This window comes from Diadema antillarum, unplaced genomic scaffold (genome assembly GCF_040938485.1).
Source record: "Diadema antillarum isolate AM-2024a unplaced genomic scaffold, OU_Dant_1.0 seq00001552_RagTag, whole genome shotgun sequence".
In the NCBI taxonomy this organism is placed as follows: domain Eukaryota; kingdom Metazoa; phylum Echinodermata; class Echinoidea; order Diadematoida; family Diadematidae; genus Diadema; species Diadema antillarum.
The window spans coordinates 313450-336066 of record NW_027272281.1 but is presented as its reverse complement, the minus strand read 5'-3'; the positions used below and the strand labels follow the sequence as shown (position 1 = coordinate 336066).

The following is a 22617-nucleotide window of genomic DNA, read 5'->3' as shown; positions in this document are numbered from 1 at the left end:
GCGGGACCTCCAGGTAGTAAAAAACTTCTCAAGTCGCACGCAGGGCGCACGCAAGGCTTGCCCGGAAAGGTGTGACAGGGCCTTTAGAGTTAGGTGCGCGTGTGAACCCACGCACGAGTCTAGCTTATCATCGATAATTGAGTTTTTGACCTAAACTTCATGTTTGGCAACTGTGTGTATTAAAGGAGACCTCCGGATGATTTTCAGATTTCTTCATTTGAACAAGTATAAATTAGTTATACTGAGAACAGAGTTTCAGAATTTGTGATAATAGGAACGAAGAATAAGAATATTTTCAAAATTTAGTACAAATTGCAATGAACAAGGATGATGACATGGCAGAGTCACCATAAGAATGCATGAGTTGGGGCTCAACGAAGCAGAACAAAAGAAGAAGGCATGCATACATTACACACAGGTGAGCTCGCAAGCAAGTGGTATTGTAATGGAATTACACTGCTACATTTCTAAAATATGTGAACTTCATATGTCATCATCCTTGTTCAGTGTAATTTGTTTAAGGTTTTTCAAAGTATTGTTTCTCTGCTCAAGAACCACAATAAATTCCACAAATCTATACATGGAGTTGTCAATTTATGTACTACATGATGTGAAATTATGAAAATCGTCTGGAATGTCCCTTTAAAATGTTCCCGAACAAGTCTCACTGAAGTGCGTGCTGCTGTGTGGTGCTGAATGAAGATTTGCAATACATCTACGATTGCACTATTAAAAAGTAACTGATAGCGAAATGTTGTTACACTATCATCAACCAATTGTATGCAAACACTTTCATTTTCGATGTTAGAATGCATATACTACACAAATCAAAAATATAGATGTAACCATGCATAAAACCCCCCAAAACCCAGCAATAATAAATTGTCGCAAGCCCTGATTTTACGGGTGCACGTCACGAGACCGACACCCACGAGTCATACAGCCCACAAGTTATACAGCTCACAAGTCATACAGCCCACCAGTTATACAGCCCACGAGTTCGACACTGAGTAAATAAAGCCCACGAGTTCGACATCAAGTAAAATAAGCCCAGGAGTTATACGGCTCACGAGACCGACACTACGCACAAAAGGCTCATGAGACCGACATTAAGCAAACAAAGCCCACGAGACCGACACTACACTGAAAAGGTCCACGAGATCGACGCTACGCATACAAGGCTCACGAGACCGACACTAAGCAAAGAAGGCCCACGAGACCGACAGGATGAACAGCGCCACCTATAGACCAATAAATTGTATAGGGTGTCCTGATACTTAGCATATTATAGGAAGATATGAGAGATGGAAAAGAAGAGTTGCCATCTCCGACAGGGTATAACCCCATCAGTTGCCCCCCCCCCCCCCCTGAAATGATCAGGCTCTTTAATTGTGTTTGCATGGGTGTTTGTTTGTGAAAAAAATGAACAAAGTACAGTAAAAGTGTGTAACAGATCTTTCCACAGTAAACCTGCCAGGGTGTTGAATTAGTGTTAATTAGAAATAAAAAATAACGTAATCGTCTATTAAGGTAGCGTAAGGGATTCGGAAAAAATTAGATGCATCCATGAAAACAGCTATTGTATTTCACGAAAAATGTACTGTTTGGAGGAGAATAACACAAGCCACAAATTGAGGTGAATCCCTGCGATATAAAACGTTTTAATCAGTAGCACTACATTACAGTTACAGAGAAAATTACAAATAGATCTTACTGCAAAACTTCCATGCAGGAGGGTAGAAAAATCTAAGATAGAATAAGTAACTAGTGAATCGGGAAAGAGAAGAGGTAAAAATTATATCCTGTCCATCTTCTAGCTAAAAACTGGGAAAGCCTATTAAAATAGCACGATGGCATTATCAGAGCTTTAAAATTAATCCGTACATCGTTCTTGCCCTCTTTTTAATTCATGTGTGGGTTTTTTGGGTCTTTTTTTGGGGGGGGGGGGGGATGAAGAATACTATTCTTCTATTTTTTTTTTGGGGGGGGGGCATGAAGAATACAATTCTATTTTTCTACTTGATAACAATGTCGCTCCCTGACACACTTGCCCCCCACCAGAAGTATGTAGAAATACATGTTTGATGTCGTTCATTAAAATTTACAAATTTCAACCGCCAGTATGTTATTTTTCCGTTCATGGAACACCCTGTACAGGTGATTGACATGTAGATGGCGCTGTTTATCCTGTCGGTCTCGTGGGCCTTCTTTGCCTACTGTCGGTCTCGTGAGCTTTCTTTGCTTAGTGTCGGTCTCGTGAGCCTTTTTAGCTTAGTGTCGGTCTCGTGGGCCTTTTTTTGCCTACTGTCGGTCTCGTGGGCTTTCTTTGCTTAGTGTCGGTCTCATGAGCCTTTATTGCTTAGTGTCGGTCTCGTGGGCTATGTTTGCTTAGTGTCGGTCTCATGAGCCTTTTGTGCGTAGTGTCGAACTCATGGGCTGTATGACTCCTGAGCCGTATAACTCGTGGGCTGTATGACTCATGAACCTATTATTGATGTCGGTCTCGTGGACCGTATGACTCGTGGGTGTCGGTCTCGTGGGATGCCCCCGATTTTACACGAGGACTCAAATACGTGAAAGGGTCAACCTAGATAGTAAATATTGAGTTTTCATATCTTCTGAAAGAGTAATTCTTGTTCTAAATAATTTTAAAGCTTGGGATCAAAATAAGAATGGGGGATTGTGTTTTTTAGCCGTTTTCTAGAAAACATGTAATTGTTGTAGAACGGGGCGAATAGGTATGTATTGTACATTTCAATTCTTATTTCTTAATCTTTAACACACTTTTCACTTTAAACCCTATTATGATAACCTTTAATGGAATGATACTGCTTTGGAAGTGGTAGTACATGTATTTAGGCATGAATAGAATGTGGTGATAGAACAGGCTCAATTTCAGTTTAATCTGATGATCCCTTCAGTGTTGTTGCAGCACTTGTATTTCACTTCTTGTTTTGTTTTTGTCCTATACATTACGCTGCTAACATGGCTTGGTAGGACTAAGCCCTTGAATAGACTGTACTTCGGAGCCTCTTTTCTCAGTACACGCTTTTACGGAGTGTGTGCTTTCTTTCTAATATTTAGATAAGTTAGGGTATCCCATTCCAATTGTGTGATACATCACGGTAAGGCTTAAAGGGGATAGCTAGTAACTGATTAGTGGGAATCAGTGGGAATGCTGGGGGATGATTGTTCCAATTCTTGTGGGATTCATTTAAGAGTACATTAATTGTAATATATATTGTTGTGTGAAACGTATTTGCTTCAGAATGGTCTCGTTAACGATCGTTAACGATCGTCCCGTCACTGTACAGGCATGCTAACATGGCTGGAAACATTAAACTGCACATTACTTGAATATGAGACCATTCTGAAGCAAATAATTTTCACACAACAATATAATATACTCTTTAATGAATCCCACAAGGATTGATGGAACAATCATCCTCAGCACTCCCACTGATTCCCACTGAACAGTTACTAGCCATCCCCTTTAAAGTCATCATCCCTTAAGTAAAAATCCATGCCTGGTAAATTAATTGTTGGTTTTGTGATGCAGGGTCACAGATAGTTCAGCAAAATGGGAAATATTTTTTAAATGGTAACCCAGTTGACCAAATACGGTATCTTTTCACGCGTAGCACCTGCGCAAAACCGGCGATGCAGTGGTTTTCCCCACTCGCGTGTACTTTTTTATCTCGTAGATACCAAAAATAATATAACGACAGCTGCATGCAGTGTAGGACTACTATTGTTAAGGGCGTCGGAATGATTGGAAATAGTTGCCTTGAAGTTTTTATGTGAGCGTATTTTCAGCACAGACACTGCACAATTGACTACCATTGTATATTGCACTTCTGTACTTCGGCTTAAAACAACACAAACAACACTTTGACATTGATTCTATTTAGAATAATCTATCAGTATTTTGAAACAAAACGAAACAAAACAAAACATGAATGCTGACGAAATCAACATGTACATATTACTGGTGGAAACAGTTGTCATGGGATTTTCCATCTATTTATCCATCCTGATATATCACGCGGCATGGAAATTTTGTATAATAACGTAGGATTAAACTCACAATGTCAGTATATAATTATCTATGTCAAGAAGAGAAATGGAGAACGTGAGACGAAATGTAGACAATGGCAGAACTGTTCATGAAATTACAGGAAGGGATTGAACGAGAAGTAATTAAGAGAAAAGTTATTGAAATTACTGCTAAGAATGTGCTTGTGTCTGCAGAATTCTTTCCAGTGAGCATGGTAAGATGCACATACACGTAACAATATTCATCAAGCCAAATATATATATATATATATATTTATTTTTTTTTTTATTTATTTATTTTTTTTTTTTTGGGGGGGGGGGGCTTTCTGCACCCCCTGAAAAAAAAAAACCGTTTGCGGTCATGATATTCGAATACATGTCTTTGTGTGATATTTTTCTTTGTGAGCGTTTGCTTATTTCGCTTTCCCTGCTCCCTCCCCGTTACTTGAAATCACCACCACTCATGGGATCTTGTACTCATGCTCTTCCTGTTTAAGTAGCAGACGGTGTGTAAGAATACTAGAAATTTGTATCCTTACAATATAATCTAAATCAAAGCAATGCTACCTTTGAATACTTACACCGTGGGGACTATTGTTAAGTTCATGAAACATTCTAAAACATGCACCAAATTACACCATTAACAACATAAAAATGCTGAAAGTTTTCACTGTTGGAGGGGAGACACCCCTCTCTCGTATGCTACTTCCACCCCTCGCTCGGTCAGCTCGCTCGGGCTCGGTCGCTTCTGTCCCTCACATACTAACACCCCCACCCCCACCTCATTTCTGTTCAGCTGGAGCTACAGTAAACAAAGTTGTAGAGAAAATGCCAAGCTTTGCTTTGATGTAAATTGCATGACTGATCTGTTATCGCCTTTCTTGCAAATGCGAGGAACTATATTATTGTGAAAAGGCGTAACTCTTGCACACAAAATAATGACAGAAAATTGAATTCACACTAAAATCCAATAACGAACATCACTTGTTAGTCAATCACCATGTAAATGCAAGCTATATGTGAGAGGAACGAAATCGCGAGAAACGCTTTTAGTGTATTGTGACCTTTGACTATTTATCGATCGGTTTGGGCGGGTTCGTGCGTTTGAGCAGAATATGCGAAGTTGGCACGCCGTCGACTGAGTCGGGCGTGCGAACGTGGCACATAAAGAGTTGATAATTAAGAGCATGACATAGGTCTACATGAGTTCTTCTCATGCACGATTTGGTAGCAGTTCCATCAGCCTACAGGATAAGCGAGGAGATATGTATATCTCAGCAGCACTAACTAGGAGCTAGAGATTGCTGATCTGATGAGCAAGGTCATTTTGATTAGCCTCTGGTAAACCAGCAGGTGATAAAGCAACAAATACTGCTGAATGAGTGAGCGGCCAGAAGAGGAGGCAATACATTTCATTCAAGTAACGCCAGTATCATTTTTCTCCGAATTCCTCAAACTGTTTGAAGAGTAAAATGAACCAGATGATGGCATCACGAAAAGCACCAGCTATTGGAATCGACTTGGGAACGACTTACTCGTGTGTCGGTGTCTTCCAGAACGGCAAGGTCGAGATCATTGCCAACGACCAGGGAAACCGAATCACACCGAGCTGCGTCGCCTTCACCGATACGGAGAGGCTCATCGGCGATGCCGCCAAGAACCAAGTTGTCATGTAATTATATAGATCTTCTGCCTTTATCGCATCGCAGTAATTATGATTAATTGTGATCTTCTGTCTTGCTCTTATGAATTTGCACGTTCCAATCAGGAAGAACTAATGATTTATTCAACTTTAGAATCCTGAACCTATCATATCGGGATGTTCCATAGAGTTCATAATCCACAAACATGTCCATTCCTGTCCAGCTAACCAAGCTGGACGGAACACATTTGGTTTTAGGGACAAAATCTCGACGGGGGCACGTGCAATGCGACCGAGCGGGGGGGGGGGGGGGGGGGGGGGAGAGAGTGTGGGAAGGGGGATACCCCACTCCCACGGTAGGGACTTTTTGTAAAAACAGAGTATAAATGTCGCGTTTAAAAACTATTTTTAAAACTATTTTTTGTTATTTTTAGGGAATTAAACATAGTAAAAGAAAATTACAGGGAAGGAATATGACTAATATTTTACGGGAGTATATTTGCGTGACGGAGTGAGGTCGTCGGCGACCGAGCGAAGCTACCGAGCGGGAGGAGGGTGTGAGAGGGGATTCCCCCCTCTCACGGTAGGGGAAAAACAGAGTATAAAAGTCGCGTTTATAGAGCATTTCCATATAATACATAATACATATTTCTATCAAATTAAACACAGTAAAAAAAATCATTGCGAAGGGTTATGATCAGTTTTGAATTATGAAAACTATTCATTTTACTAAGTACGGGCAGAGCTCCGGAATACATGTAGACTTTCAATAGACTATTGACAAAAGCTAACAGAAGTCACATTTTTCACGCAATATCCTTTCAGAAACATTTGCGACCCGTTATATCAAGTGTCCTAAAGTCGCTGACGGCTGAGCCGAGAAAATCAAGTTTCAAGTCAGATCATCAAAATCGGTCAAAACGATCAGATATCTGTTTTTGACTTAATTTTGTAGTCCAATGTTTCGTCTACCATCTGCCGAAATTTCTAAGCTAAGTGATTAAAGGAAAGGCAAGAAAGTAGCGTTGTTCTGGGCCATGATATTTCAACTTTCAACGGAACAGAAACGTGTCCGAAGATGTGGATCTAACGCCGCAGCTAGACTTCTCCACTAGCAACGAGGAAGTGATCTTATTAGTCATTGCGTGGGTGGCATCCCGGTTACTGATTGGTGAAGCGTAGACCGTTGGCGCTAAGCTTGAATCAACATCGCGCAGGTTGCTAGGAGCGTACCTTGTATTGGCAAGCGGTGAAACTGTCTTGCCTTCCCTTGATCATGATAGCGTCGGAAGGAAAACTTTGAAGGCGGTTTTCTAGAAACGGTGATTTCCTAAACCACTCGACAAGCGCTAATAAAATGATTAATATGTCCACAACCGAGCATTTTTATGAGTCATGCTTTATGAGAAATTAAAGTGGAAGAGTGAGGGAATAATGCCATGTCTTTTCAGTTGTCCTCCCCTGACTTTCGGATCCTTTAGTTGGAGAGAGTAACATTCATTTATACACATTTCTACGCGCGAACGACGCGAGTGAGAGCTCAGAATCATCGTGAATTGTCTTTCCTCATAAACGTACGTACACTAATAGTCACTTCTAACGATAATCTATTATTAATGAGCCGAAACTGTTGGAAATGTTTATGGTAAACTCACAGACGAGTTAGTCGTTCACCATCTTGGAATTAGCCACTACCTGTAAGATTTCTTAATGTGGATGAGTCGCTGGGTGCATTGCGTCATAATTATATAGGCTACAGGTCAGCGCCAACATACATTGGTGAGCCACTTTCAATTGACCATTCGATTTAGTCTGAAATGTATCCATTATAATAGCTTAAAAGTGATCGCATTGTTCGAGCAAAGGAAAATGTTCTTGTAATGCTAGAAAGCTGAGAAGAAAAGGAAAAACTGAAAGGCTTCTCTAGAGGTATGTTTCAGGGCACACTGGTAGAAGGACGCGAGGCTACCATCTATCCAATAAATTTAAGTGCCTGTTTCAGGTCTTAATTAAGCATTTTTTCAGATATGAAATTGACAATTTTTAGACTCGAAAAGTGCCTATGTTATTCATTTTAGTCTTTAGATAATTGATTTAAAGGTTGATTGGCATATTAGTTTGGAGCAACACTGACCAGAACCTACTGGATAGAGTGTTCCTTCTACAAAAGAAAACTCTCCGTGTCATCTGTTATCCTTCCATACCCTCCCACTCAAACTTGTTATTTGCCTCTAATAAGCTGCTAAAAATGAAAGATTTATTTTTTATTTAATTTGGGCAATTTATGTATATAAACAGCTACAACTCAGTACTGTACGTTTTCGCTTCTATGTTTCTAAGAAATCAATTGAATTCAACTCCATTCAAAGTTTATTTCATTTTTCGACAAAACATATGTTTCACTTCATTTAATAACAAAGAATAAGATAAGTAGAACATAGTGAAATGAAAAGACTACAACAATTGAGGACATATGATAATCATACATTGTTAATGATAAGAAAGAAACAGAAGTGATTAAAGTGAAGTACATGTATGCCGTTGCTTTAAGTGCGAAAAATGGAGGGACCCACTAAACAGACAGAGCTTGTAGTATGTGGGCCCCTCTGGAGAAGAACATCGATGAAAAAAATAAATTGAATCATCGTAAATACAAAAAAAAAAAAAAAACAAAGCGGAAGAAGTCTGGAAGCCCACTAAAAATTAGATTAACAAATAAATGCATTTACATAGACGCGAACAAACATGAGACAGGACTAGACAACAAGACAACTACTGGAGAAAAGGTTGTACAGGACAAAACGGGATGGACAAGACTGACGAACTGAAGACTAAATAGCAGACAAGGACGCAAAACAGAAACAGAAACAGTAACAGTAACAAAACAACAGAAATAACATAAACAGCGATCTTCGGCAGAAGCATGCCAAGAGAAACAGAAGATAGTTGTGGGGAAAAGTAATATTTTGACGCCTGAAAGAGAGACAAGAAAATAGAAAATAGAGGGACATATGAACAAGAGTAACATACGGAAAGTCAACTTCTAGACGCTATGGGCAGAATAGCATAGATGACAACATTACAAACATCCAGGGAAAAAAAATACCATTAATTCTTCGAAGAGGGGACAAAGTAAACAGGACAGTATGTAAAAAAAGATCCAAAAGGTTAATTCAGTATTGTAGAGTCATACGATTGCAATAAAGAGGATGGAGCATTTTTTATGTGATGATTCAAAGAATTCCAATAATTTGGGCCTACATGAATAAGTATGATTTTAGCAAAAATCGTTCTTAAAAGAGGTAAATAAAATTCACTGGAACGCCAAGTGGGATATTTATGAAATGATTGATATTTGAGGAACATAGAATCAAAAATAGATGGAAGCAATTTGTTGCAATACTTGTACATAAAATGCCCTAGATTAAGCAAAAACAAATCTGTCATTTTTAAGAGCTTATCAGAGGCAAACAGCATATTTGTATGAGAACGTACGGGGGAATTGCAGATAACATGGAGAGCTTTCTTTTGTAAAAGGAGCACTTTGTCTAATAAATTCTGATGCGTGTTGCCCCAAATTAATACTCAATAATTAAGATGAGGGAATATTAACGGCGAATATAACATGAGTAATGATTTTTGTGGAATATAAAATTTGAATCTATTTTGTAATGCCTATATTACGTGAAATGTTATGTTTTAAGACCCTGAAGTAGCATTAAAAAAATGAATCATATTGGGCATTATCAATGCGAAAATTGATTGTAATTTTTTTGGGGACATACTGCAGTAAGTCGCCCCAAAAATTACAACCAGATTTTCGAATTGATAACACCTACTATGATCAACCTGTATAAGTGCCGCCTTCAGGGTCTTAGAATATAACACCTTAGCTCTATTTTGCAGAAAACCCCATTCAATTTGGTTAAGCGGTCACAGAGAAATGTGGATTGTTGTAAAGCATGTCGAGTCTGCTCCTTCCAATTTTAGCAATTCAATGCTCTTGTGTGTGAATAATAGACAGAATTTGGACAGAAGAGATTCCTGACATCCTCTACAAAATTCCATATTTCTCTTTGACCACTGAAGCAAATCGAATGGGGTTTTCTGTAAGATGTGGGCAATGAGTTATAGTTTCATACCCTGAATTTGTATTTAAATTGATTCACTATTTTGAAAGATATCATTGCGGAGGGCCCCATTGTAATTTTTTTGGGGACATACTGTATTACTCCTACATCTATTTCTCTTTATTTCTCTATAATTTTGTATCCTTTTCAAGCATCCCATCATTTGTTTTTGTTGAAATAATTCTGTCGAGGATCGCTGGATCTGTTATGCCTTTCTGACAGTTGTATTTTCTCCCTGTTATGTTTAGTTTTGTCTCATTCTGTCTTGTCTTCTAGTCTTCCTTTATTAGTTTCGTCGCCCTAGTCTAGTTTAATGTTTATTCGCGTGTGTATAGGGCTTTTTACACTTGCAAATTTTTGCTTAGTCCCGTACCAACGGTGGGGCGGGGGGGGGGGGGGGGGGGGGGGCTTAGCCCCACCGTTGGTACCGGACTTTCCTTAGCCCACTTTCTGTTTACACTTGTTTTTGCCAAAGTGGGCTAGCCCCACCGATAGTCCCGTACTATCTGGCCCTGCAAAATATATAGGGTTTTTTACACTTGTGTTTCTTAACCCCGGACTTTCTCTGACCCAGGACTATCGTTAGTCCCGTACCAATTTTTTAAGCTTTTTACACTCGCCAATTAGTCCCGTACTATCTCTTGTCCGGGGCTAAGGAGAAAACTGACCTTTTTACACTCGTATTTCTTAGCCCCGGACTTTCCAAACCACATGAATATTCATAATTACGCTGTGTACTGTACACGTACACGCACGCACCGGCAGCACTTGATTACCTCGTTTCTGATTGGTCAGTGAGGGTCGCACTTCGTCTCCGTCGCTTAGCCCAGGATTATTTTTTCGTTCTGTTTACACTCACTTGCTTGGCACCGCAATTGCGGTGCTAACCCCTGCTATTTTGCAGGGCCAGATAGTACCGTACTATCGGTGGGGCTAGCCCACTTTGGCAAAAACGAGTGTAAACAGAAAGTGGGCTAAGGATAGTCCCGTACCAACGGTGGGGCTAAGGCCCTCCCCCCCCCCCCTTAGCCCCACCGTTGGTCCGGGGCTAAGCAAAAATTTACAAGTGTAAAAAGCCCTATAGCAGGGTTAGCACCGCAATTGCGGTGCTAACCCCGCAATTGCGGCGCCAAGCAAGTGAGTGCAAACAGAACGAAAAAATAATCCTGGGCTAAGCGACGGAGACGGAGTCTGACCCCCACTGACCAATCAGAAACGAGGTAATCAAGTGCTGCCGGTGCGTGCGTGTACGTGTACAGTACACAGCGTAATCATGAATATTCATGTCGTTTGGAGAGTACCGGACTAAAAAGGTTAATTTTCTCCTTAGCCCCGGACAAGAGCTTAGTACGGGACTAATTGGCAAGTGTAAAAAGCTGAAAAAAAAAATGGTACGGGACTAACGATAGTCCTGGGTCAGAGAAAGTACGGGTTAAGAAACACAAGTGTAAAAAGGGCTATGTGTACCGTTTGTAACTCTCTCTTCAGTGGGCTTCCAGACTTTTTTTTGACTTTTTCCCCTTTTTGCATCAGTTTATGTTTTCTATTTGACATTCTGTACCTGAGGGGCCCTCTTTCTACAAGCCTTGTCTTTTTAGTGGGTCCCTCAATTTTTCGATGTTTTGCATATTGTTATATCCTCTATATCACTTCAGTCAATTGTCATGACAACGTATTTGTTACTCAAAGGTTCCACAATTATATTTTTCTCAATTTCCTTTGTTTTGATTATGCAACCTTATTCTCTGTTACCAAAGAAAGTGAAATGTTTATGTTCTTCTTGAAAAATGAAATAAAGTTTGAATTGAATTGAATTGATTAATTATTTGCTACAGGGGACACATGCCCCCCCCCCCGCTTTCAGCGCTCCTGCAGCCACAAATTATATATATATATATATATATATATATATATATATATACATGTATATATATATACTGTAACAAATTTGTTAAGTTTCTAAACACCTAACTGAACACTTTTCTGTAACAGTTTTAAAATGCTGCGACGCGTTTAAATATTTAACGGGTTTAGGAGCTAAACACATGCTGTGCTTGTTTTCATCACGTCGCACAGTGGGCCAGGTGTGAATGAAAGTGCGCCAAAATAGGGATTTAGTCACTGGAAGGAAATTTATTTTTTTCATATCCTAGGCACAAATTACATCCTCCTGAACACCTCTGAATAATAGTTTTTCTTGAAATTAATTTCAAGTGGATTGTTTATCTACAAACAGACTCAAAATTTGTGAATACTGGGTAAAACACGTGTAAAATGCAATATTGCGGTTTTCAAAAGGTTTCCGCCGAATAGGTCGTTTGACCCTCTTCAAATTTTCAACACACGTGTCAAATTAACTATTCTAAATGATCATAAACTCTACAGGCCAGATTTTATTCCCTCTGAAAGTAATTTGGGTCAAAACAAGGAAAATTTGGCTAAAAATAGCAAATTTCTTTTAATGTGAAAAAATGGTCAATATTCCCACCGATTCCCGCGCTAAAAATATCACAGTCGCCTTTGCTGTAGTTCCTGCTTTACAATGATACCAAACTTGGCTGCAATCTTCCGCAATCTTGTGAAGAAAACCCAATTTTCCATCCGCATGTTTGCCTGTTTTTTGCCAAAATCTCGCGTGCGGTGGCAGTACGCATCCAATGGATCCCCATACGCAGGCAAGGCACACACAACAGAGACCACAGAGAGAGCAAGAGAGAGGGAGAGAGAGGGTGAGAGATGGGGCGGGGGTCTGGGGAGGGGCGGGGTGTCATGTTCATCATGATTGATAGGTGTACAATGTTCACATCGAACCAGCTAAATGACCATAAATGTCTCGATGGTCTGTAACCCTATAATGCCTGTGTAGACAGTATACTTGCACTGATTAACAGCATGCCAACTTCCCACATTCAAGAAACCTACAGATCTGACGTTCTCCTCCTGCACGATTCTTTCGACCTGTTTTTTCGTGGTACATGTACCACAGTCATATTTTTATATCCTCTTATTATTGATAATCTCACAGTGTTGAATTGAATTCATTTGAATTGAATTGAATTGAATCGACCGAGAGCATAGGACTCTCCTTTATTTCTTTCCACATTTACAGTATATACAGTTAAAAAAGACGAAATATAACATAGTTCACAATATAATTTACAAAGGGATGACATAGGTTATCATACAATAAACTATAGTACCAAGTCAGACTTTAAAAAAAAGAAGAAGAACAAAAACAAGAGGGGAGAAGTGAAGTAAAGTGAAAGAAAAAGGTGTAGCGTAAAAGCCTCAAGGGCTTGCAGTGATGGGATCACCTGACTGTAAGGAGTTGGAAAACACGAAAATAACAGAAAATGCAGCACAGTATTGGGTGTTGATAAACAGTTCATGATACTTTATTTTAGCATGATGTTTTCGCAATACATACCATAGGCTTCTGCTTCTGTTATTGTGCAGGGTTATTGAGGTGTAAGGTTAGTTTCCAGTGTGGGTGTTAATGATCTTTTTCTCCCTGTACAAATGTGTATTGAAATACCGAGTTCTTCGTGCTTTATGCATGCCTGTAGACCACACTGGTCAAGTCAGTTGGAAGGGGAAGAATCATTCGGTTTTTTTTTTTTCATTACGAAAATGTAGATTATCTTTTCTCCGAAAATATATGTATGCCCTAGAATGTAGAATAACCATTATTTTCTCCCCTTTATCAAATAAAGTAAATACTATTTTCAAAAGGAATGTTTTAACTGAATTCTTAGTTTATCATAATAATATCACCTCTCTGTCTTTCAGTCCTACCTCCGTAAGCACATCTTCCTCCATCATTATGCGATTATATCTATAGTCTTGTAACATCCTACATACTTACCAAAAATTTTCATTAATTCATTTTGAAGAAGTATGAATACCTCTCTAAAACATTTTTAAAGCTTTATATATTATGGTCTTAAAGGAGACCTCCGGATGATTTTCAATATTTTTCATTTGAACAACTATAAATTAGTTATACTGAGGACAGAGTTTCAGAATTTGTGATAATTTGGATGAAGAATAAGAATATTTTCAAAATTTAGAACAAATTGCAATGAACAAGGATGATGACAGGGCAGAGTCACCATAAGAATGCATGAGTTGGGGCTCAAGGAAACAGAACAAAAGAAGAAGGCATGCATAGATTATGCACAGGTGAACTCGCAAGCAAGTGGTATTGTAATGGAATTACACTGCTACATTTCTGAAATATGTGAACCTCCTATGTCATCATCCTTGTGCAGTGTAATTTGTTTAAGGTTTTTCAAAGTATTGTTTCTCTGCTAAATAACCACAATAAATTCCACAAATCTGTACATGGAGTTGTCGATTTATGTACTACATGATGTGAAATTATGAAAATCGTCTGGAATGTCCCTTTAACGGGCTTAACATAATAACTTTATCAAATTTCCTTTTCAATAATATTTGTGTACAATGTTTGTTTCTCACTTATCTCTTATTTGCAATGTTAACGCATGCATTTTCAAGCGGGGACATAATATAGCAAACTAGTGACAAATACCAAAAAAGTCAATAAGGGCGCCCCTCCAAGTGTGACCAAAGTCTGAACCTTTGACGTCTTTCTTTTATTTTTGTTTCTTTTATTTTGTTACTTTTCATGTTGTTTCAGCACACGCGTTATCCCACAGCTACAGTTCGCACTATCAATTTTCTGACAGTGGAAAAATATCGTAACGTGAGAAATATTATATTTCTCATTGGATGTTCACAGCCAATTAGAAATCCCTATGTAAATGACGTCATATGTGTTTGAAAATATTTTCATTGCACTCTACGGGTCTGATTACCCCTAGATCGGTCAATTTAGCGTACGTTTTAAGTCGATCTCGGTGAATATGAATTTTGGCGCACTTTGGAGCCATTCTGGCCCACTGTGCGTCGTAGGTGTTTATCACACACACATGTTTATGTTTACACGGCTCTGATGTTTAAAACTAAAAGATAAGAACCAACACTGCCTGTTGGCTTTTCACCGGCATACAGTTCTGGTTCTAATCCTCTGTATCCCAGTGGATGAGACGCCTGTCTAGTAATCAGGAGTTCGTTGGTTTGCGTCAAACATAATTTCCTTTTTAATTCTTTCTGCAATACAGGAACCCAAAGAACACAATCTTTGCAGCCAAGAGACTAATGGGTCGGCGATTCACAGACCACAGTGTGCAAGCTGACATGAAGCACTGGCCATTCGAGGTGATTGACCGAGGAGGCAGACCTGCGCTACAGGTGGAATACAAGGGAGAAACGAAGAATCTGGCCCCAGAGGAAGTCAGTTCCATGGTTCTAACCAAAATGAAGGAAACAGCTGAGGCATATCTTGGTCTAAAGGTGACTGATGCTGTCATCACTGTTCCTGCTTATTTTACTGATGCTCAGTGACAAGCTACCAAACATGCTGGTGAAATTTCAGGCCTGCATGTCCTGCGTATCATCAACGAACCGACAGCAGCTGCCCTGGCATATGGACTAGATAAGAAGTTGCAAGGTAAGCAGCAGATCCTGATCTTTGACCTTGGTGAAGGCACATTCGATGTGTCCATCCTACTAGTCAATGACGGTGTCTTCGAAGTCAAGTCAACTGCTGGAGATAACCATCTTGGTGGTGAGGATTTTGACGACCGGTTAGTGAACTATCTTGCAGAGGAGTTCAAGCGCAAACACAAGAAGAATCTCACAAACAGCCTGCGAGCGACCCAACGCCTCCGCAAAGCAGCTGAGCTTGCAAAGAGGACTCTCTCAGGCATTTCCCATTCCAGTATTGAGACAGACTCGCTGTTCGAAGGGGTTGATTTTCGTACAACAATCTCCAGCTAGACCTCGGATCGGTTTGAACAACTGTGCTATGATCTCTTCAAAAAGTGCCTTGAACCAGTTAAAAGCGCTATCACTGATGCAAAGATCGACAAGAAAGACATCGATACTGTTGTGCTGGTCGGAGGATCAACCCGTATTCCTAAGATCCAGAAACTTCTCCAGGAGTACCTAGATGGCAAGGACCTCAACATGTCCCTTACGAAAAAGTCCTGTGGTACTCCTGTGGTAATTACCACAGGACGGTACCACAGGACAGTACCACAGGACAGTACCACAGGAAAGTACCACAGGATAGTACCACAGGAATTGTCCTGTGGTATTTTGGGACATACCACAGGACAGTACCACAGGAATTCCTGTGGTATTTTGGGACGTACCACAGGGCAGTACCACAGGAAAGTACCACAGGACCGGTACCACAGAACAGTACCACAGGACAGTACCACAGGAATTCCTGTGGTATTTTGGGACGTACCACAGGGCAGTACCACAGGAAAGTACCACAGGACCGGTACCACAGAACAGTACCACAGGACAGTACCACAGGAATTCCTGTGGTATTTTGGGACGTACCACAGGGCAGTACCACAGGAATTCCTGTGGTATTTTGGGACGTACCACAGGGCAGTACCACAGGACTAGTACCACAGAACAGTACCACAGGAACTGTCCTGTGGTATTTTGGGACAGTACCACGGGACAGTACCACAGGTCGATCATTACCACACAGCATTACCACAGGGCAGTACCACACAGCATTTCCATGGTACCTCAGGAGAGTACCACACAGGATAGATCGAAAAAAAAAATCTGGGAGAATTTTAGCCACATATCAAGGAATATTCCTGATAGGTGAGTGATGGATTTCAGGACAAACATGGCCCTACTTAATAACCTGTCCTATTCCTAACATATAACCTCAAACGAGAGTCTAATGGCCAAGTGCCAATCTAGTCCTATAATAGATCTATATAGTCATATTCTATTCCTAGGTAGCCATCGGCCGTATCAGTACATATATATATATATATGGCCGTCTATCCGTAAAGCATTAAGGCATGGTTACTAACTCGATTATACTTTATTATCAAGATATAAAATTACACTTTCATAACAATATCTATGATATTGGGAATAACATAACATAATTAGACAATCTTTCATAAAGTTCAAAGTAAGTTCCATCATTAATACTTTGACTTTTTAAGTCATATATGTATTTTTTAAAATCTAGAGTGCTTTTTATGAATATTCATGAGCTATGTAAAAATTTGTACCACAGGAGTACCACAGGAGTACCACAGGAGTACCACAGAAGTCCTTATGAAATTTCTCATGCTTTACATCAGCACTTTCACTAAATAGGTAATACTGTAGGAGTATAGGACAGGATAAGTAATGGCAAATCAATTGTTATAATTCACAGCATAACTCATCTATCAATTAATTGAGGAATATTAATATGTGCTTTTTTGTTTGTATTTTTGTTATAAATTTCAGTTGATTCTGTTGCTTACAATTTTCCTGTGTGGTACTCCTGTGTGGTACTGCTGTTTGATATTCTCCTGATGTGATAGTCCTCTGGTATAAAATGTTAAGAAAAAAAAATCCTGTAGCATTTTTCTGTGGTACTTACAAATTTAATTTGCTGTGTGGTACTTCTGTGTGGAATAGCACCATATGTGACACTGCACCTCAAAACAAACAAAAAGTCGCCAGCGAAGAATTTTTAGTTAAGACCATATTCTGAAAGAGCAGACTTTAAGCTTTAAAATGATGTATAACTCAAATCAAATGGACTCTCCTAACCTATTTAAATATTGGAAAGAAAGCACAAACTCAGGAAAATTGTGAACTGAGAAAAGAGGCTCTAAAGTACAGTGTCTATTCAAGCGCTTAATTTTTACCAAACCGTGCTGGCTGTGCAATGAATGGGACAAAAAACAGGAAGAAAACCACCAGAGTAACAACAATGAAGGGATTATTAGATTAAACTGAAATTAAGCATGCCTCATTAACACATTCTGTCCATAATTAACGCCAACTTTCAAAGCAGTAGCGCTATCCTTACAAAAGTTATTAGAGTTGAAAGCGAAGAGTGTGGACAAGGTTTTCCAGAAATGAAAAAGGGATTCTAAAGACACACCTAATCACACAATTCTACCAACAATGTTCGAGATAAACTGCTTAAAAAACACACTTTCCTGCCCGTTTTATGATACCAAATTTTAGCATAATGTAAAAGAAGACCCGCTCTTTCAGAAAATATAAAAAAGTCAAGTTCGGCTAGGTTGACCCATTTCACTTATTTTCAGTCCTTACGCAAAATCAGTGTGTGCGACTTTATGTTCGTTTTGAGGTGCACGGTCACATATTATGATTTTCGTTTGGGATTTTGGACAGTTCCTGTGGTACTCTCCTGTGGTATACATCGAAAATTACCACAGGAATTCCTGTCGTACTGTCCTGTGGTACGTCCCAAAATTCCACAGGACAATTCGTGTGGTACTGTCCTGTGCTACGTCTCAAATTACCACAGGACAAGTCATGTGGTACTGTCCTGTGGTACTATCCTGTGGTACATTCCTGTGGTACTGTCCTGTGGTACTACCCTGTGGTACTGTCCTGTGGTACTGTCCTGTGGTACGTCCCAAAATACCACAGGACAAGTCGTGTGGTACTGTCCTGTGGTACTATCCTGTGGTACGTCCCAAAATACCACAGGACAATTCCTGTGGTACTGTCCTGTGGTATGTCCCAAAATACCACAGGACAAGTCGTGTGGTACTGTCCTGTGGTACTATCCTGTGGTACTGTCCTGTGGTACTGCCCTGTGGTACGTCCCAAAATACCACAGGACAAGTCGTGTGGTACTGTCCTGTGGTACTATCCTGTGGTACTTTCCTGTGGTACTGTCCTGTGGTATTGCCCTGTTTTATTGTCCTGTGGTACTGCCCTGTGGTACTGTCCTGTGGTACATCCCAAAATACCACAGGACAAGTCATGAGGTACTGTCCTGTGGTAATATCCTGTGGTACTGTCCTGTGGTACGTCCCAAAATACCACAGGACAATTCCTGTGGTACTGTCCTGTGGTATGTCCCAAAATACCACAGGACGAGTCGTGTGGTACTGTCCTGTGGTACTCTCCTGTGGTACTGCCCTGTGGTACTGTCCTGTGGTACTGCCCTGTGGTACGTCCCAAAATACCGCAGGACAAGTCGTGTAATACTGTCCTGTGGTACTATCCTGTGGTACTTTCCTGTGGTACTGTCCTGTGGTACTGCTCTGTGGTACTGTCCTGTGGTACTGCCCTGTGGTACTGTCCTGTGGTACGTCCCAAAATACCACAGGACAATTCCTGTGGTACTGTCCTGTGGTATGTCCCAAAAAACCACAGGACGAGTCGTGTGGTACTGTCCTGTGGTACTCTCCTGTGGTACTGCCCTGTGGTACGTCCCAAAATACCGCAGGACAAGTCGTGTAATACTGTCCTGTGGTACTATCCTGTGGTACTTTCCTGTGGTACTGTCCTGTGGTACTGCCCTGTGGTACGTCCCAAAATACCGCAGGACAAGTCGTGTAATACTGTCCTGTGGTACTATCCTGTGGTACTTTCCTGTGGTACTGTCCTGTGGTACTGCTCTGTGGTACTGTCCTGTGGTACTGCCCTGTGGTACTGTCCTGTGGTACGTCCCAAAATACCAAAGGACAAGTCGTGAGGTACTGTCCTGTGGTACTATCCTGTGGTACTGTCCTGTGGTACGTCCCAAAATACCACAAGACAATTCCTGTGGTAATGTCCTGTGGTACTATCCTGTGGTACTTTCCTGTGGTACTGTCTTGTGGAACTGCCCTGTGGTACTGTCCTGTGGTACGTCCTAAAATACCACAGAACTAGTCGTGTGGTACTGTCCTGTGGTACTATCCTGTGGTACTTTCCTGTTGTACTCTCCTGTGGTACGTCCCAAAATACCACAGGACAATTCATGTGGTACTGTCCTGTGGTACTATCCTGTGGTACTTTCCTGTTGTACTCTCCTGTGGTACGTCCCAAAATACCACAGGACAATTCATGTGGTACTGTGCTGTGGTATACGTCCCAAAATACCACAGGACAATTTGTGTGTATACTGTCTTGTGGTACTGTCCTGTGGTAATTCCTGTGGTAATGTCCTGTGGCACTGCCCTGTTGTACATCCCAGAGTACCACACGAGCCTGTGACACAGTACCACACAGATCCTGTGTTAACATATATTTGTGTGGTACATTGTGTGGTACCAACCAGTACCACAGGGAGTACCACATGAGCCTGTAAAACAGTACCACACAGTTCCTGTCGTAACATTTATTTATGTGGTACATTGTGTGGTACTGACAAGTACTACAGGGAGTACCCTACAAGCCTGTGGTACCGTACCACACAGTTCCTGTGGTAACATTACAAGTGTGTGGTACATTGTGTGGTACCGACAAGTACCACAGGGAGTACCACAGGACTTTTTTGTTAGGGGTCCATCAATCCAGATGAAGCTGTGGCCTATGGTGCAGCAGTCCAAGCAGCTATTTTGTCTGGAGATCACAGTAAAGAAATCCAGAATGTGATCCTTGTTGACGTAATCCCACTCTCTCTTGGAATTGAGCTCTTTGGAGGAGAGATGTCAACCATAATCGAGAGAAATACGACAATTCCGGCGAAGGTTTCTCGGTTCGGCTACACCACACCTTTAGACAACGTAACATTCTTGGAGTTTAGTGTATACGAAGGAGAGAGGGCCTTCACACAATATAACAACCTACTTGGAGAGTTTATCCTTTATGGCATCCCTGCAGCTCCAAGAGGTGTGCCGCAGATCGAAGTGACCTTTGACATTGACGTCAATGGCATCATGAACGTAACAGCAAAGGATCAGAACACAGGTAACAGCAGTAATATCACAATCGCACATAACAGAGGCAGTTTATCCAAGGAGGAAATCGAACGCATGATCAACGATGCTGAAAAGTTCAAAGCGGAAGATGATCTCAAACGGAAAAGAAATGAAGCTAGAAACCAACTGGAGGACTACGCCTTCAGCGTCAAATCCGCTGCTAACAATCCTTTAGCTAAATGGAAGCTGACCGTTGCTGAAAGACAGACGGTCGTCGAGGCTGCAGATCGTATATTAGAGTGGCTCGATTTGAACTACGTGTCAAGTTATGAAGAGTTCACGTACCATTTGAAGGAGCTCCACAAGACGTGCTCACCATTCATGATCAAGCTTTGGAGTGGACGGTAAAATGATTAACAATCGAGAGGGCTTCAGTCAGGAGTCAGTGGAGGGACTGAACCTGCTCTGAATGAGCAGTTCATTCCTACCCCTACCACTCTACGTGAAATTAGCCCTTAACTCTTTATGTGTCATGGTGGAAACCCCCTGTGTGCCACGTTATTCTGAGACACGAAGGTAGTCATGCTTTGAGAACGAATTCTGTTTTTCCGATTTGTATAACTTCTACAAATTTCTGTTAAGGTGGGCATAATAGTAGGCAAAGTCAAAGAGGAATGCTAAGCTTTGTTACGATATAGATTGTATGACGAATCTATTTTCAATGTTTCTTTTGAATGACCAGTTTCTACATTACTGTAAAGGCATGACTTTTGCACATAAAACCGTGACAGAAACTTAGAATGTACAAGCAAATCTAGTTGGGAACATTGCTTGATAGTCGACCACTACATAGAATGCAAGTCGTTTATGAGAGGAACAAAAGCACGAGAAACGCTTTCATTGTGCCGCGGGATTAGCAGTAATTAGCGGTTTATCGATCGGTCTTGGCGGCTTTGTTTGTTGAGCAGAATATGCGAAGTTGGCACGCCGTCGACTGAGCCGGACGTGCGAACGTGGCACATAAAGAGTTAAAGAAAAAATCCACCCAAAAAATAAATAAACTTCAAACGAAAGAGAAATATTCCCTACAGAACGATACAAAAATGGCAAAAATAAGATACGAAATAAGGAAGATAAGGATTTTGATGTTTCTCATATTTTCGATAAATATGTCCAGACCCGTCCTTATGAATATTCAAATTATCAAAATGACGATGTCATGCTCTCACAATATTTCTATTCATTTTCATACACATAGAAATCACAAAAATTATCATATTTAAACTGTATGAATTTGAGAACTTGTCTAACAATCACCCAAAATATAAAAGAACAAAAATACTGTTATCATTGATATGCCTTGATATGGGAAAAGGCTTTTACTTATATAAGCTAAAAAAAACATTTTTTCCCCGAATTGTATATATTGTTGCGGGTAAATTGTGTAGGCACTGACTACTGGGCGTTTTGCAGGATGAAGGCCGAGCGGGAATTACACCCCAATAGACACACATATTTTCCGCAATGGAAGAGAGTGGTTTAGTTAAGGTCCAAATACATTCACGCAGTTCACCATCACGATGAGAGAGGTACAATATGGAGTTCAATTGAATGAGCGTATTTACGGGCAAATTGCTAGTTTATTGGCAGATGCTTCTCGTTGACACACGTACATGCTGATCGACATATTATTACAGGACTTATCAGGAGTTATTACAGGACTTGTCTAACTGCATGACACGAGGACTCTGTCTCGAAAGTCTCCATAGATTCAAGAAGTCCTAGATGCAAGAAGTCCCTCTATCCAAGAAATCCGCTGCTTCATCAGAGCAATCGTTACTTATTTACCTCAAAGCTTAATGTATGTCTTTAAACTTACAAAAGTATTCGGGTGATTCAAATTATGTGGGAGCTATGAGAAACAGAATATTTGGGAGCGTACCTTGATATAGGGTAAAACAGAGAATTCTTCAGTGGACCATACACAACATAAAATTCCAAAAATGTAATTCGAGGAATGGTCAGAATTTACGGAATGTGCAAGGAATGTGTACTT

At 40.5% G+C, this 22617-nt stretch overlaps 1 pseudogene; it reads left to right on the top strand.

Annotated features, from left to right (window-relative positions):
• Positions 1-5540: 5540 nt before the first annotated feature.
• Positions 5541-20969, top strand: LOC139710668 (heat shock 70 kDa protein IV-like; annotated as a pseudogene).
• The last annotated feature ends 1648 nt before the right edge of the window (positions 20970-22617 follow it).